Source organism: Parasteatoda tepidariorum, chromosome 8 (assembly GCF_982258835.1).
Source record: "Parasteatoda tepidariorum strain Cologne lab strain chromosome 8, Ptep-v5.0, whole genome shotgun sequence".
In the NCBI taxonomy this organism is placed as follows: Eukaryota; Metazoa; Arthropoda; class Arachnida; order Araneae; family Theridiidae; genus Parasteatoda; species Parasteatoda tepidariorum.
Window position 1 is genome coordinate 92,904,656 of NC_141762.1, and position 14,971 is coordinate 92,919,626.

Sequence of the window (14,971 nt, forward strand, 5' to 3'; positions counted from 1 at the left end):
GTCCGGAGAATCCTTAAATATAATGTTCTTTTAATTTAAAAATTTTTTATTCTCAAATAATATATACGTAGATTATTATTTCATGACTCTGAGATAATATAGCTTATAAAATTTTACAATTGTAAGGTTTCCATATGAAATTCAATTATCGATTGAATATGTAACTTAAAAAAATATAGCTGAGTTCTAGTTGAAATTATTTGGAATATCAATTATATACCGTATACGCATTCACATTATACTTATACAGTATATTAATTGATAAATATTTCTACAACTAGAAAATTCAGATTAAAAGCGAAATAAGATTAAAAAACAAAAGACAAAGCTAGAATAATTATTTATTTATTTATTCATTCATTACTTAAAATTTTTTGAGGCATAAAACACCTATTTATAACTTAATGCCAATTGCGTTCAATAAATGAGCATACTTAAGTTTAGCATATAAATTGTAATGACATAGTAAAATTGTAAATAGTAAATTGTAATTGTTCTTTTGTAAGGAAACATATTTAAAAAAAACAAACGCTACTCAGCTTTTATTCTTTAGTAAAATATTTCAAGTTCAAAATAGTTATCGGCATTTACCTATTGAATGAGTTGTTTCTATCTATAGAGGTTCAAAAATAAGAATTGCCAATCTGAAAGGAAGTACGCAGCTCGAAAATTCCTATATACACAAATCATGTTTGAACGCCTTGGATAGAGGGCAAATTAGCTGCGCTATCTGTCCTGAAAAAGAAAAAAATCCCCATTACAATTACTTTACCCCTCCTCCAAGTTCATTTACTTTTAAAATAGACACGTATTTATTAAAGAACTCTGACTTTCGACCACTCTCTTGACTCTAGATTGCTGTTGCCGTTTTCCTTACTTTGATGAACAAGAATGCAAATCCGTTAAAAAAGGGTGTTTTCGATTAGGCGAAATAAGTTTTTGTGTCTGATTTTGCAATTTAATTAATAGTTAATATCATATATTATTATTAATTATCATTTTTTTTATAACCGTCGTTGAACAGCAGCCCTAATTTTCGGTTTACGACTATTAATGTTCAAGCCTTGTAATTCTGAACCCAATCCAGAAGGCAAGGGAACTCCTGGATCGAATATTGGGAGAAATTTGCCTACATGGAGGACTTTTTTGATGGAACTAACCCAAATTTGCGTTACATAGAGATTAAAACCACGAAAAGCTTCCGCGGTTATTCTGACGGTAAGGAGATTCTAACCTATGATCCACCCAGCACTGATGATATTTTATGTCAGCACTGTGGTCTTTGATAGCAGGGTGGTGATTTCGCATCGATCAGTCATCTCTGGGGTTCGAACCCGGTTCACCTCATTGGAAAGCAAACGCACGCAAAACTATTCAGATTTGCACTTTGAACTTGAAAATCAGAAAAGGATAAGTGAAAATAAAGTAGAAAAATATATAGCAGAAAGATTGCAGCGGTTTATGTCATAAATAGTTGAGCAATTTTTTTAATTTTTTTACCGTACCGTACAATTTTTAATAATAAGGTACAATTTTTATAAATTTACAAAACATGGTAAAAATTGAAAGTGTCTTATAAAAAAATGAGCGTTTCGATCAAGATATACGAGCGTATGAGGTCCGAATAGTCTTTTATTAATATTTATTTGTCACTTTTTTTTTAAATTCTTTCTTTACTGATTAATCTAAATTCGATATACATATTTCAACGCTTTGTAAAGCATTATTAGTTTGGTTTAATATTAATTACTTTAATCAACAAATATCTTTCAGTTTAGTCGCTTATGCTTTATTTATACGAATACATAATATAATAAGAATTTGATATTTTTACCTAATTTTAAAAAAATATAATAAAAGATTTATAATATAGAAATTTTTTTATCTTAAAAGAGGTAATATTTTAAAAATTTATACAGGATTTGATATGATTTTGGAATTATTTTTAATTGATATTTTTTACTTTAAGAATTTTAAATGGCTCATTTCTATAGGGACTACCAAACCAAAGTTCACGATAGTCGTTCTCTGGTTTAGACATTCGTCTCAGAGGGTACAACCAACCGAACCATCTTTGGATAGTAAAATATCTGTTAACTTTTACTTAATGACAATCCTCCTGAGTACCACTTTCATATTCACAAAGTTAAAAATCGGTAGCAAATTTGTTATACTATTTGTCTAAGACAGATATAGCCAATTTTTTTGTGGGGGGGGGGAAGGGGAGAGAGAGCCAGGTATCAGGCCTCTCCTCTAGCGGAAATTCTATCCGGCAGGTGGAGTAGAGGTCATAATAATATTTATATTTATAACCGTCGTTAAATAGTCGACCCAATTTTTTGGGTTTAAGACTATTAATAACTAGCTTAACCCCGCTTCGCCCCCCGAAAAGAGGCATCCGGGGACACACCGATAACTCGCGTAAAAGTTCAATCACATAAGAAAACATATTCAAAAAGTTTCAAATTAGAGTTTTAACTAATAGGGAGAACATATGAAATCTAGAAAATAGCGTTACTTAGAAATGAACTCAATACAAACAAACATTACAAATAATATAAACAGTATCAATCAGAAGAGAGATATTGATGTCGCATCTTCAGTATGAGATTTTACTACTACGACTATTGATGTTCAACTCCGTAGTCTTTCAATTTTGAACCCAATCCAGAAGACAAGGGATCTCCTGGATCAAGTATTGGAAGAAATTTGCCTTCGTGGAAGACTTTTTAATGGAACTAACCCGCATTTGCGCTACACGGAAAGGAAAACAGCGAAAACCTCCCTAGGTTAGCCTGACGGCAAGGGGATTTTAACCCATAATCCGTCTACCAATGAGGATATTTTACGTCAGCACTGTGGTCGGTGCGAGCCGGGTGCGGAATTCGTATCAACCAGCCGTCGCGGGGATACGAGCCCAGCCCATTGAAAGACGAACGCTCTATCCCCTGAGCCATCACGGCTCAGGTCTCAGATATGATCCATCAGTATGTCATAGGGGGATATGCATTGCAATGAATAGATTTGCTGACTCCTGAATTTTAACTAATGCTCATCGTCACACATTTGACGAATGAGGTCTCAAATTATAGTTGTCTATAGCAACGCCTAAAGATTATACCGACACGTGTACCACGAGTACCACTACCTGAAATTAAAAGAAAATATTCCAGCCATTTCCTTTTTTTTTTAATGATAAAAAATACACTGTGAAAAACATATATATATATAGACTAATAAAGGAATTTTTAAGCAAAAAGTAAATTTTTTTTTATGTCAGTGAATAGAGAAAATTTAAAAAATAAGATAATGACTAAAACAAAGGTACAAACTTAGGTTTTAGTGTAAGTATTTTTTTCTTTTTAATTCTAGATGGTTATTTTAAGTATTAAAGGAAAATAATTAACTTGAAACATTTTATTCTGAAAAAATTGATAAAAAGTAAGTACTGAAGGGCCACCTTCATTCAGAAGAGGAATTTTACTCCCTGATTTTTTATTTTTTATTTTCTCTGTTGATAAATCTAATGATGCAAAGTCACTTGAAAGGGCAACAAATAATAATAAAATGGAAATTAATTTAAACTTTTTAATCGTGTCAGTATTTGTCTCTCGGATTTTTTGCGTAATTGCGTTGCAAAATACAGATCACGAAATTTCGCATAATACCGATTACGTAACATTTCTTTTCACCCTGAAAACGAGTATTCAGCTAGTAAACTCACTAATTATTGGAATAGACAAATTGACCCTTTTTTTCAGATGGGCACATTCTTTTTTGTCAAAAATACGATGTAAAATAGTGGAATTGAGCCTCGCAGGTATTTTTTTTTTTTAAATTAAAAACTTCAGTTGACTCACTCAATTATAAGAACTTTCATCTGATTATTAAAGAATCCCCATCATTACATGGACGCCATCGTTCCATCAAAATATGCAGATAGTTTTACTGAACTGCTGTTTTTGCAGAATATATGATCGGGGAACAGTTGACAATGGCGGATATTGTTCCGCATATATATCTATCCAATAAGTTCAACGAAGCCTGCAACTCAGATATGAAAGTGGAATTAGTTCCAGCCATAGCACCATTTTTTCCCACGAAGAAGTCCTGGTACCAAGACCAATGGATTATCTCAGTTCTAGAGACACGTTTTCTCCCCACCTTATTTTTTTTCCTTTCATCTCGATAACGAGATATGAAACACTGCTGATTCCCAATTATCCAGTTCGGATAATCGAAATCCTCTGATATGAATTTGTTTATACCAGTATTTCTTAACACGATTTACTCGAAAAGCAGTTAAAATATTTCAGTGGCTTATAGCTGAAAGGTAAGCTAAATAATTTGGTCAATCGGCGTAATATTTTATATTTAATTGGTGGCATTTAAACAGTTTTTTTTTATTAATTTGTTTTTGATTACTAATAGAAAAATATTTTGGTCCTAAGCGTATTTAATATAAAAAGGGTCGCCTTTCTACAGGGAGATGAGGAAAAAACCTGGAAAATACAGGGAATTATAAAAAATCATCTAAATTAACAGGGAAAAGGCAGAGAATTAAAAAATCATCCAAATTAGCAGGGAAATTGCAGGGAATTAAAAAAAATCTTCTGAATTAACTGGGAAAATACAGGGGATTTAAAAATCGTCTAAAACAACAGGGAAAAATGCAGGAAATTAAAAATCGTCTAAATTAACAGGGAAAATGCAAGGAATTAAAAATCCTCTAAATTAACAGGGAATTTTTATTTATTTTCTTCTTTTACAAAATGTTGACCTCTCAAAGTGCAAATTATGGATTATTTAAAGATAGTTCAGCTATGCTATACTGTTTCATTTGCTGTATTATTATTTTTTTTATTTAATATATACAGGGAAAACACAGGGAACTTTTTTTTTCCAGAATTGAGTTGCAACCCAGATAAATAAAATTTACATTAATTCTAAAACAAATTATAATTTTGCTATTCAAATAGCAAAATAACGGGACCAAATTATGTAGGTAGCTAAAGAATAATACGAAATAAATAAAAAGGCAACCATAAACATCCAAAAATTAAAAAATTGAATTTAATGTGATTGCTGTTTGTTGCTAACGCAAGATTAAGTCGATTTCGAAGTTTTATTTTAATAACACACATAACCGAAAATATTATATATTAAAGCCTCGTAATTTTGAACCCAATCCAGAAGACAAGGGTACCACTTGATCAAGTATGGAGCGAAATTTGCCTTCGTGCAGGACTTTTTGATGGAACTAACCCGCATTTGCGTTACACGGAGAGGAAAACCACGAAAACCCCCAAGGGGTCTCTAACCCATGGATACGCCTACCATTGAGGATATTTTACGTCAGCACTTTGGTCGGTGCGAGCCGGGTGCGTAATTCGTATCGGTTTGCCATTGCTGGGACTCGAGCCCAGTTCATCCTTTTAGAAGACGAACGTTTTATCCCTTGACCTGATTTAAGTTTATTGGCAAAAGAGTTAGAAATGGCTGTTCTGCGCTCATCACTAGGTTTAAGAGTTATTGTTTTATTATTAGAGTAATTGGAGTATTATTAGAGTAATGGTTATACTCATAATAAAAGATAAAAATAACAAGGATAAAAGACCGAGATAAAAGCTATCAAAAAGTTTCTCAGATATTTGAACCGTTTACATTCTGTTGAAATACGTTTAACAGTAATGCCGATATAGACAAGGGGCAGACAAGGGAGCAACTAGGGGTAGGTTCAATTTTCAGTAAATGTTCATGGGTAAAACGGAAACGATCCATATCAGTCTAATAATTAAAACCTGAGTTTTACAATCAGCCGATATTGGTTTACAGCTATCAAGATTCGAATAGATTTCGTGCAGTTCGGCAAGTTACTATGAAGAAAGTATTCTAAATCTATTTGTAAGGTATCATAATTATTTAAACAAACTCGGCAATTATTTAGAAGGAAAAAAAAAGAGAAACGCATGTAGAATAAAAAATAAATTTGCATCAGGAAAATTTTCTTTCGTTTGGTTTTCATTTTCAAATAGCCTTTACTTAAAAAACACCCCTCGTATATCAGTAACGGGTTGATACAGAGTATATTCAAACGTACTTTCCAAAACAATCAAAATTTCATTCACTATAAATTCAATTTTAAAATTGTGTTTTATTAACAAAGACTTATTTTGATTTTAAGAAGAAAAATTCAAACTTTGTAGTCGTTTACTTTTCGAGAAAAAACATTTTTGAACGTTTAGATCGAAGTCGCGACACAAATGGTTGCGAAATATCGTTTAGCAGTGCAAGGATTTCGAAAATATGATAACCCCAAATGGTTGCGAAAGATCGTTTAACAGTGTAAGGATTAGGAAAATATGATAACCAAATGGTTGCGAAATATCGTTTAGCAGTGCAGGGATTTCGAAAATATGATAACCAAATGGTTGCGAAATATCGTTTAGCAGTGCAAGGATTTCGAAAATATGATAACCCCAAATGGTTGCGAAATATCGTTTAACAGTACAAGGATTACGAAAATATAATAACTAAATGGTTGAGAAATATCGTTTATCACTGCAAGGATTTCGAAAATATGATAACCAAATGGTTGCGAAATATCGTTTAGCAGTAAAAGGATTACGAAAATATGATAACTGAATGGTTGCGAAATATTGTTTAGCAGTACAAGGATTACGAAAATATGATAACCAAATGGTTGCGAAATATCGTTTAGCAGTACAAGGATTACAAAAATACGATAACCAAAGGGTCATTAATGTTACGATTTAAATAAATAAATAAATGACACTTATATGTATATTTGATTCATACAAAGTTTGGTTCTCGACTTTTACATTGACCAATTTTATGGAAAAAGAAATAGATGAGGAATTTGTATACTCAGCTTTAGTGAAAGTATTGCGTCATTTGAGTCTAATGTTGGATACAATTCGTAAAATGAAGAAGAAAAAAAAGTTGTGTGCCTCACCTGCTATTTTATTTGTTAATAAAATGCATAACAGGATTTGCGAATCTTTTGAAGTTGCCCAAGTCGGAAAATAATTCAAAATATGAAAGTTATAAATAAATGTGTAAAAAAAAAAAGAAATTTATTAACTCTTATTAGGTTTTATTTTTGAAACGAGATGATCATTGATTTTGAATAGTGCTGTAACTTTTTTTAATAAGCAGTTTTCCTTTGGATTCCTTTACACTCCCTGTTTCATACTTTTTTTTCTAATTCTCACCCATTGGTCAGAAAAACTACATAATTTTTGCACTTTACTACAACTACTTTGCTACAAATGTAGTTAACTACAACTACTTTTAAATTGTAGACGAAATTATCATTGATTTTGAAACGAGATGATCACTGATTTTGAATAGTACTCAGTAACTTTTTTTAATAAGCAGTTTTCCTTTGGATTCCTTTACACTCCCTGTTTCATATTTTTTTTCTTCTAATTCTCACCCATTGGTCAGAAAAACTACATAATTTTTGCACTTTACTACAACTACTTTGCTACAAATGTAGTTAACTACAACTACTTTTAAATTGTAGACGAAATTATCATTGATTTTGAAACGAGATGATCACTGATTTTGAATAGTACTCAGTAACTTTTTTTAATAAGCAGTTTTCCTTTGGATTCCTTTACACTCCCTGTTTCATATTTTTTTTCTTCTAATTCTCACCCATTGGTCAGAAAAACTACATAATTTTTGCACTTTACTACAACTACTTTGCTACAAATGTAGTTAACTACAACTACTTTTAAATTGTAGACGAAATTATCATTGATTTTGAAACGAGATGATCACTGATTTTGAATAGTACTCAGTAACTTTTTTTAATAAGCAGTTTTCCTTTGGATTCCTTTACACTCCCTGTTTCATATTTTTTTTCTTCTAATTCTCACCCATTGGTCAGAAAAACTACATAATTTTTGCACTTTACTACAACTACTTTGCTACAAATGTAGTTAACTACAACTACTTTTAAATTGTAGACGAAATTATCATTGATTTTGAAACGAGATGATCACTGATTTTGAATAGTACTCAGTAACTTTTTTTAATAAGCAGTTTTCCTTTGGATTCCTTTACACTCCCTGTTTCATATTTTTTTTCTTCTAATTCTCACCCATTGGTCAGAAAAACTACATAATTTTTGCACTTTACTACAACTACTTTGCTACAAATGTAGTTAACTACAACTACTTTTAAATTGTAGACGAAATTATCATTGATTTTGAAACGAGATGATCACTGATTTTGAATAGTACTCAGTAACTTTTTTTAATAAGCAGTTTTCCTTTGGATTCCTTTACACTCCCTGTTTCATATTTTTTTTCTTCTAATTTTTACCCATTGGTCAGAAAAACTACATAATTTTTGCACTTTACTACAACTACTTTGCTACAAATGTAGTTAACTACAACTACTTTTAAATTGTAGACGAAATTATCATTGATTTTGAAACGAGATGATCACTGATTTTGAATAGTACTCAGTAACTTTTTTTAATAAGCAGTTTTCCTTTGGATTCCTTTACACTCCCTGTTTCATATTTTTTTTCTTCTAATTTTTACCCATTGGTCAGAAAAACTACATAATTTTTGCATTTTACTACAACTACTTTGCTACAAATGTAGTTAACTACAACTACTTTTAAATTGTAGACGAAATTATCATTGATTTTGAAACGAGATGATCACTGATTTTGAATAGTACTCAGTAACTTTTTTTAATAAGCAGTTTTCCTTTGGATTCCTTTACACTCCCTGTTTCATAATTTTCTGTCTAATTCCTACCCACTACTTGTAGTGTCACTACTTGTAGTGTTGTAACTTATGTAAAGAAATTTAGCTCAACTTTGATACGCCATTTTACTTATAAAGGTTAGCTGGTGTTGACGTCATAGATCACATGTATGGGTATGGGAGGTCTTCGTCTTCTTTAAGTGCAAGTACCCAACTATGATAACCATTTCACTGTCTTGCTCCTTCGCAGCTGCAATGCTTCTGCCAATTTTGAAGCTATTAACGTAACTCTCTAACTAAAGTTAGATATCAGGAACTCTAGTCTGAACCAAGCTTGATAAAATAAAGGGAGTAAATATTACATATTACTAAGACACTTGATCTACGAGTTCCCTTGTTTTCTGAGTCAGGAAAAAAATTATGAGGATGAGGAGTTGAATATTGATAGCTGTAAGCCCAAAAATATCTTTTTAACATCAGTAATGAAATAAAATTAGTCTACGATGTACGTAAAAGAGCAAGGTTCAAAGATTGCTTACGTCACTTCCTTTTCATAATTAAAATATTCCTGGTACGCAAAGCAAAATGCTAAATAGTCCTCTGATTCTTTTAATATGATTTAGTCGTAAACTAGAAATCGGCTGTTTAACGCCGGTTGTAAAATAAAATAAAATTAACCTACAAGACATACAATTAACTGTAAAAACTGAACAGTTGTTGAACATAAAACTGAAGAAACTGATCTTAACAGAAAAAAATGTATGAGAGATTCGCTCTTTACATTAAGATCAATTCGTTTTTACCCATTTGCAAAATGGGTGTTGTTTTGGGTTCGATGACGTGCTCACCTTATTTGGACGTCATCACACTTTTCAACTGCGCTCAAGAGTAATCTAAAACAGAGCGCATGCTTTTCTATGGCGACCGCTGCTGCTTGATAATTATTTTAGAATTCTCTTTCTTTTCATTTTCACCAGCAGGCATTTTTAACGTATTTACATAATAATAATTTGAAGTATTTTTATATTATTTTTATTATCAACTTATAATTACTGTCTTGACGGTGAATAGTTGTAAGCGTCAAAAAATCAGGCTAACATAAATAATAATAAAAAGCAGTACAATAAGATCAAATAAAAAAATAATAAAAGGCAGACGATAATTTTGGAACTTTCTTAGTTGATTTTTTTCCAGACAAAGTTTTTTCTATTTATTTCATTTTTATTTCCTTACTGTTTACAATAAATATAAAGAAATTACTACATCAATGAGACAATTGAATTGAATGTAAGGTTCAATGGCAGAAAATCCAAAGGAGGATAGATCATCAATGAGACAAATTTTAAAAAACATAAATTCTTTCGAAAGCCGATATGAAAAGGCACTATATCGATAATTTCCAATAGAATTCTCCCTTCACTAGGGGGGGGGGGACCACTCCCATTTATTCCGCGTTCTTCTTCTTCTGCGTCGATATTTTTTTCCAGCAAGGGAAACGTTCTAAAAGCTCTTGCTCATCCATATTTAATATTCACTCATCTTGCTTATCATTTCTCGAATCATGGAACGAAAGAGAGAGTGGGGGGGGGGAGAGAACGAAAACGATATATTTATGTATCCGAGGGAGAGACTCGCTCGTTAGATAGATGATGAATTTGTCACGGGGGTCGCCCTGGTCTGTCCCTTGCATCCTTTTACGGTACGATAGTTTTCTTCAGAGTTCATGAATATATGTATTTTGTATCATGGCTCTGTGGGGGCAATTTGTTCTTGTGAACGGATACATCCCACATAGACCCTCCCCCCTGAATCTGTTTCTACTATTTTAATATATTCTCAACAGAATATTACTATGAATTAAACTGTACTTCATTTATGATTTCTGATCTGAAGACATTGTGTTTGGAATGTAAAACACTAATGCATGCATATTGTCACAAAACCGATGAAATTTTTTTCGCGTTGGCAATGAAAAGTCAAAACAAACAGAGCTATAAGTTGGCCAGATATCAAATTTAAAACGCATACAGATTATGTAATGGAAGTTTTCTAAAGGTGGGAAGATGCATATTAACCATAATATAGGTGTATTTTTTATATCTATGGTGAAATCATAATAGAACTGAAATGGGATGAAGTTTGACGAGGTCCCTTACTCCCAACAGTTTATATTTCAGTATGAAAATCGTTATTGCAAAAAAGAAATAAATACAGAATGTGCGATTTACATAAGAATAACAGTTCGAGCCAGAAGCTTGAAAAAGAACCCATATCCAACTGTCGAAAGATGATTCGACGAAAATAATTAATGGGCGGAGATCTAAACTTTAAGCTTTGACAAGAATTAAATAATTTAAATTTAATGCACGAAATTTTAGAGTATATTTAAAATTTTGTCTAGGGACAAGAATAATAGAGCCGTGGTGGCTCAGGGGATAGAGTGTTCGCTTTCCAATGAGGTGAACCGGGTTCGATTCCCAACGATGGCTGGTCGATACGAACTCTGCACCTGGCTCGCATCGACCTTAGGGCTGACGTAAAATATCCTAAGTGGTATATAGACGGATCATGGGTTAAAGTGTGCATGCCATCAGGTTAACCATGGGTGCTTTTCGTGGTTTTCCTCTCCGTGTAACGCAAATGTGGGTTAGTTCCATCAAAAAGTCCTTCACGAAGGCAAATTCCTGCCAATACTTGAGCCAGGAGTTCACTTGTCTTCTGACTTATGTTAAAAATTACAAAGCTACGGAGGTGAGCATGATTAGTCGAAATTTTAAAAACTGGCTCGGCTGTTCATCGATGATTATGAAATAAAATAAAATAGAGACAAAAATAATGATTGCAAAAGTTTTATTTCAGTATCTGAAAAAATAAATTTTTTATATCCCAAAATTATGCTGTTATGAGCCAATGTTACTGCGAAAATAATAATAAAGGCCCGGATTTTGATGACATTTGCATGATTATTTTGCATTTTTTTAAAAAAAATTTCTATTACTTCTATGGTTTTAGGATATTTTTATTACATTAAATGTATGTCAAAAATAAAATGTTTAGGAGTCTACTGTTTTATTTATTTTATCACAGAAAATTTGTTTCAAAAACTTAAATAAACGTAGAACATGTATTGCTCTGCTTATTAACATGCATTGCTTAACTTTAGAGAAAAACATTGTTCTAGTTTATCATATTTACTTAAATAATTGGGCATTATTTGGATATTTTTTTACATTTTCATCTGAGAATTTTAGAAATTTTTTAGATACATCAAAATCTGGACTCTAATAATAATAATAATAAAAATAATTTTTTTAAGAAGTTTTACATTTTTTCACATAAAAATGAGAAAATAAAATTTTGCTCGGATGATTATTTGATAAAATAATATTTGAAACATTCGAGTAATTATTCGCGTAATGTAAGCAAAGCCGATAATTTTCCACATATATTTATTGTAAAAAATAATCTGATGTTCTAAAATTAAAAATAAAAAATCCTTATAGTCTTAAGTTAAATCAAAAGATGTTTTGTAAAAGTAGTACTTATTTAGTGCTAATAAGTGATAACATTGTACTTAAGTATACGTTAAGTATACTTATAACTATCGGATCGTTAAGCATACTTTATACAATCAAAGCAAACCTTTGCGCTCGTAACAAATGTTTTTATATTAATATTTGTGACTTTCGAACAAAACTATTACAAAGACTATAATTACTAGTACAAGACTATTATTAAGACTATGAAATATAAGCTAAAATTAGCAAAGCTTACAAATATCTTTTTTCTTTTTCTTTTTTTTTGGCAATATTAAAAAAACATTTTTACTACGTTTTCATTAATTCTTTTTCCGCGTGTTATGGAATTCGAATTACTTTGGAATTAGAATTTCAATCCTGATCTATTTCGTTCGATTTTTCACATCTCTGCAAGTTTCAGTCATTTTCTGACTGTTATAAGCAGAATTGATTGCGTTGTTATCGCCAAGGGCAATTTTCTTCAATAAGAGCTCCTACTTATTTAGGACATTCAAGTTTTAATTCGGACTAAATAATACCAATCGTTAAATCAATCATTATTTCTTGATAGTTACAATAAGAATTTACCACCAAAAAGAAAGAACCGTAAATTTGAATAATTTTCGACTAGCTAGAGTGCCGAATTTTCAACAGGAGTTCTGTCTCAATGAAAATTATGACCTTTCTTTTCGCTATTAATAAAACTAATCAACACAAAACTAAAAAGAATAAAATAATGAAACAAAACAACAAAAAATTAAAAACAACTTTTATCAAGCGGGTAATAAGAAGAAAAAAAATAGTTCCATTTATGTCGCAGTCAGGACGAAATTCGTAGAACGCATCACTTTCGTAATTAACTTCTATCACAACCGAAAATCCCTCCACGTCTTTCAAAAACGATGTGCCCTAAATTTTTCATTTTCGGTGTAACAAAAACCTATTTCTTTCCTGACATATTTTTTTCTGCGGTAATCCCGATTCTACCTGATTTTTTAATCTACCTGGTCTTTAGACTATAAAGAAACTTTGCGAACAATTACTCCAGCTTATTGTAAACTGTTTGAAATAAATATAACTTAAAACTTATCTAGCATGATACATTTTCTAAGTAGCCTAATGGTATGCGAGAATGGGCCGGGATAGCCTGGATGGTAGGGCACTGGACCCATGTCCAGGAGGTCGTGGGTTCGATCCCTGCTGGCCGAAGACTCCTAGTGTAGTAAATGGTGACTGATGCACGTTAAATCTGTCGAGTCACAAAGTCCCCATAACAAATCATATCTCTGGGGGTACTGATCCAGGAATTTCCTAATCCTCTAGATTGGTTCATAAATACTAGGCTTCAGAGTTGAACATTAATAGTCGTAAACCCAAAATTGGGTCGGCTGTTCAACGACGGTTATAAAATAAAATAAAAAGGTATGTGAGAGCCCTTTAAAAATCCCAACAAGTATGAAGCCCATTAAGAAATGCATGAAAATTTTCTATCTAAAGATGCACATTACAAAATAATGTTTGCAAAAAGCCACTTGCAAACAGCCTGGATAGAACGCTAGCCTCCCTAAGAGGTGAATCAGGTTCGAATCCCAGCGATGGCTGATTAATACGAATTCTGCTCCTGGCTTGTACCGACCAGAGTGCTGACGTAAAATATCCTCAGCTGTAGACGAATTGTGGAAGACGGTGTGGACCTAGCTTTCCGGTTAAGAGTGGTAGTTTTGTGTTAATGGAGAATATGTACGCTACTCCGGGTAACGCAAATGTCCTACTAGTTCATCCCAATGTTTGATCCAAGAATTATCTTGTTTTCTGAGTTTGTCCAAAATTGCAAGGTTAAGGAGTAGAAGATCGATAGTTGTTTATAAATCAACAAAAATCTTTTCAAAGTCGTTTATAAAATGAAATTAGCCTACGAAATTAAAAAATACGATTCAAGAGCTGGCTTACGTCATTTTCTTTAACCCAATCAAAATCTTTCCTGGTATTCAAAGCAGCGCGTTAAGTAGTCCTCGATTTCTGATTTACTCTTGTATACATCAAAGAGTGACCTTAATCAAAACTAGATGGAAATTGTTGTATGATGGTGAGCATCAACACATGTTGGACCATCAATAATCTTACTTAAACCAACATAAACCATCATAATTCTTTGATGGTACCATCAAGAATTTTGACTTGGGTAAGGAGTTGAACATCGATAGTTGTTTATAAATCAACAAAACTCTTTTCAAAGTCGTTTATAAAATAAAATTAGCTTGCGAAATTTAAAAAAAAAAGGTTCAAAGAGTTTGCTTACGTCATTTTCTTTAACCCAATCAAAATCTTTCCTGGTTTGCAAAGCAGAGCGTTAAGTAGTCCCTCGATTTCTGATTTACTCTTGTATACATCAAAAGAGTGGCTTTAATCAATAACTTCTCGTTAATGATTTAGCGACGATTAGAGAGGCCATCTCATTTCATTTCTGGTTATCGGATAAATATAAAAGGCGCTCCGGGGAGATCCAGGAAAAGTAATCGGATTTCATTGATTAAAGACCCATCAACCCCAAAACCGCACTTCAATAATAATCGTCCTCAATCCTGCACCAGTGGCGATAACGCTTCCTCGCCACTACATTATGGACTGAGTATTAAAAAAAAAAATGGCCTCGCGTCGTCTCTTTAATCGTAATGGACTTATCGCTCCTCGTTCCAACTGAAG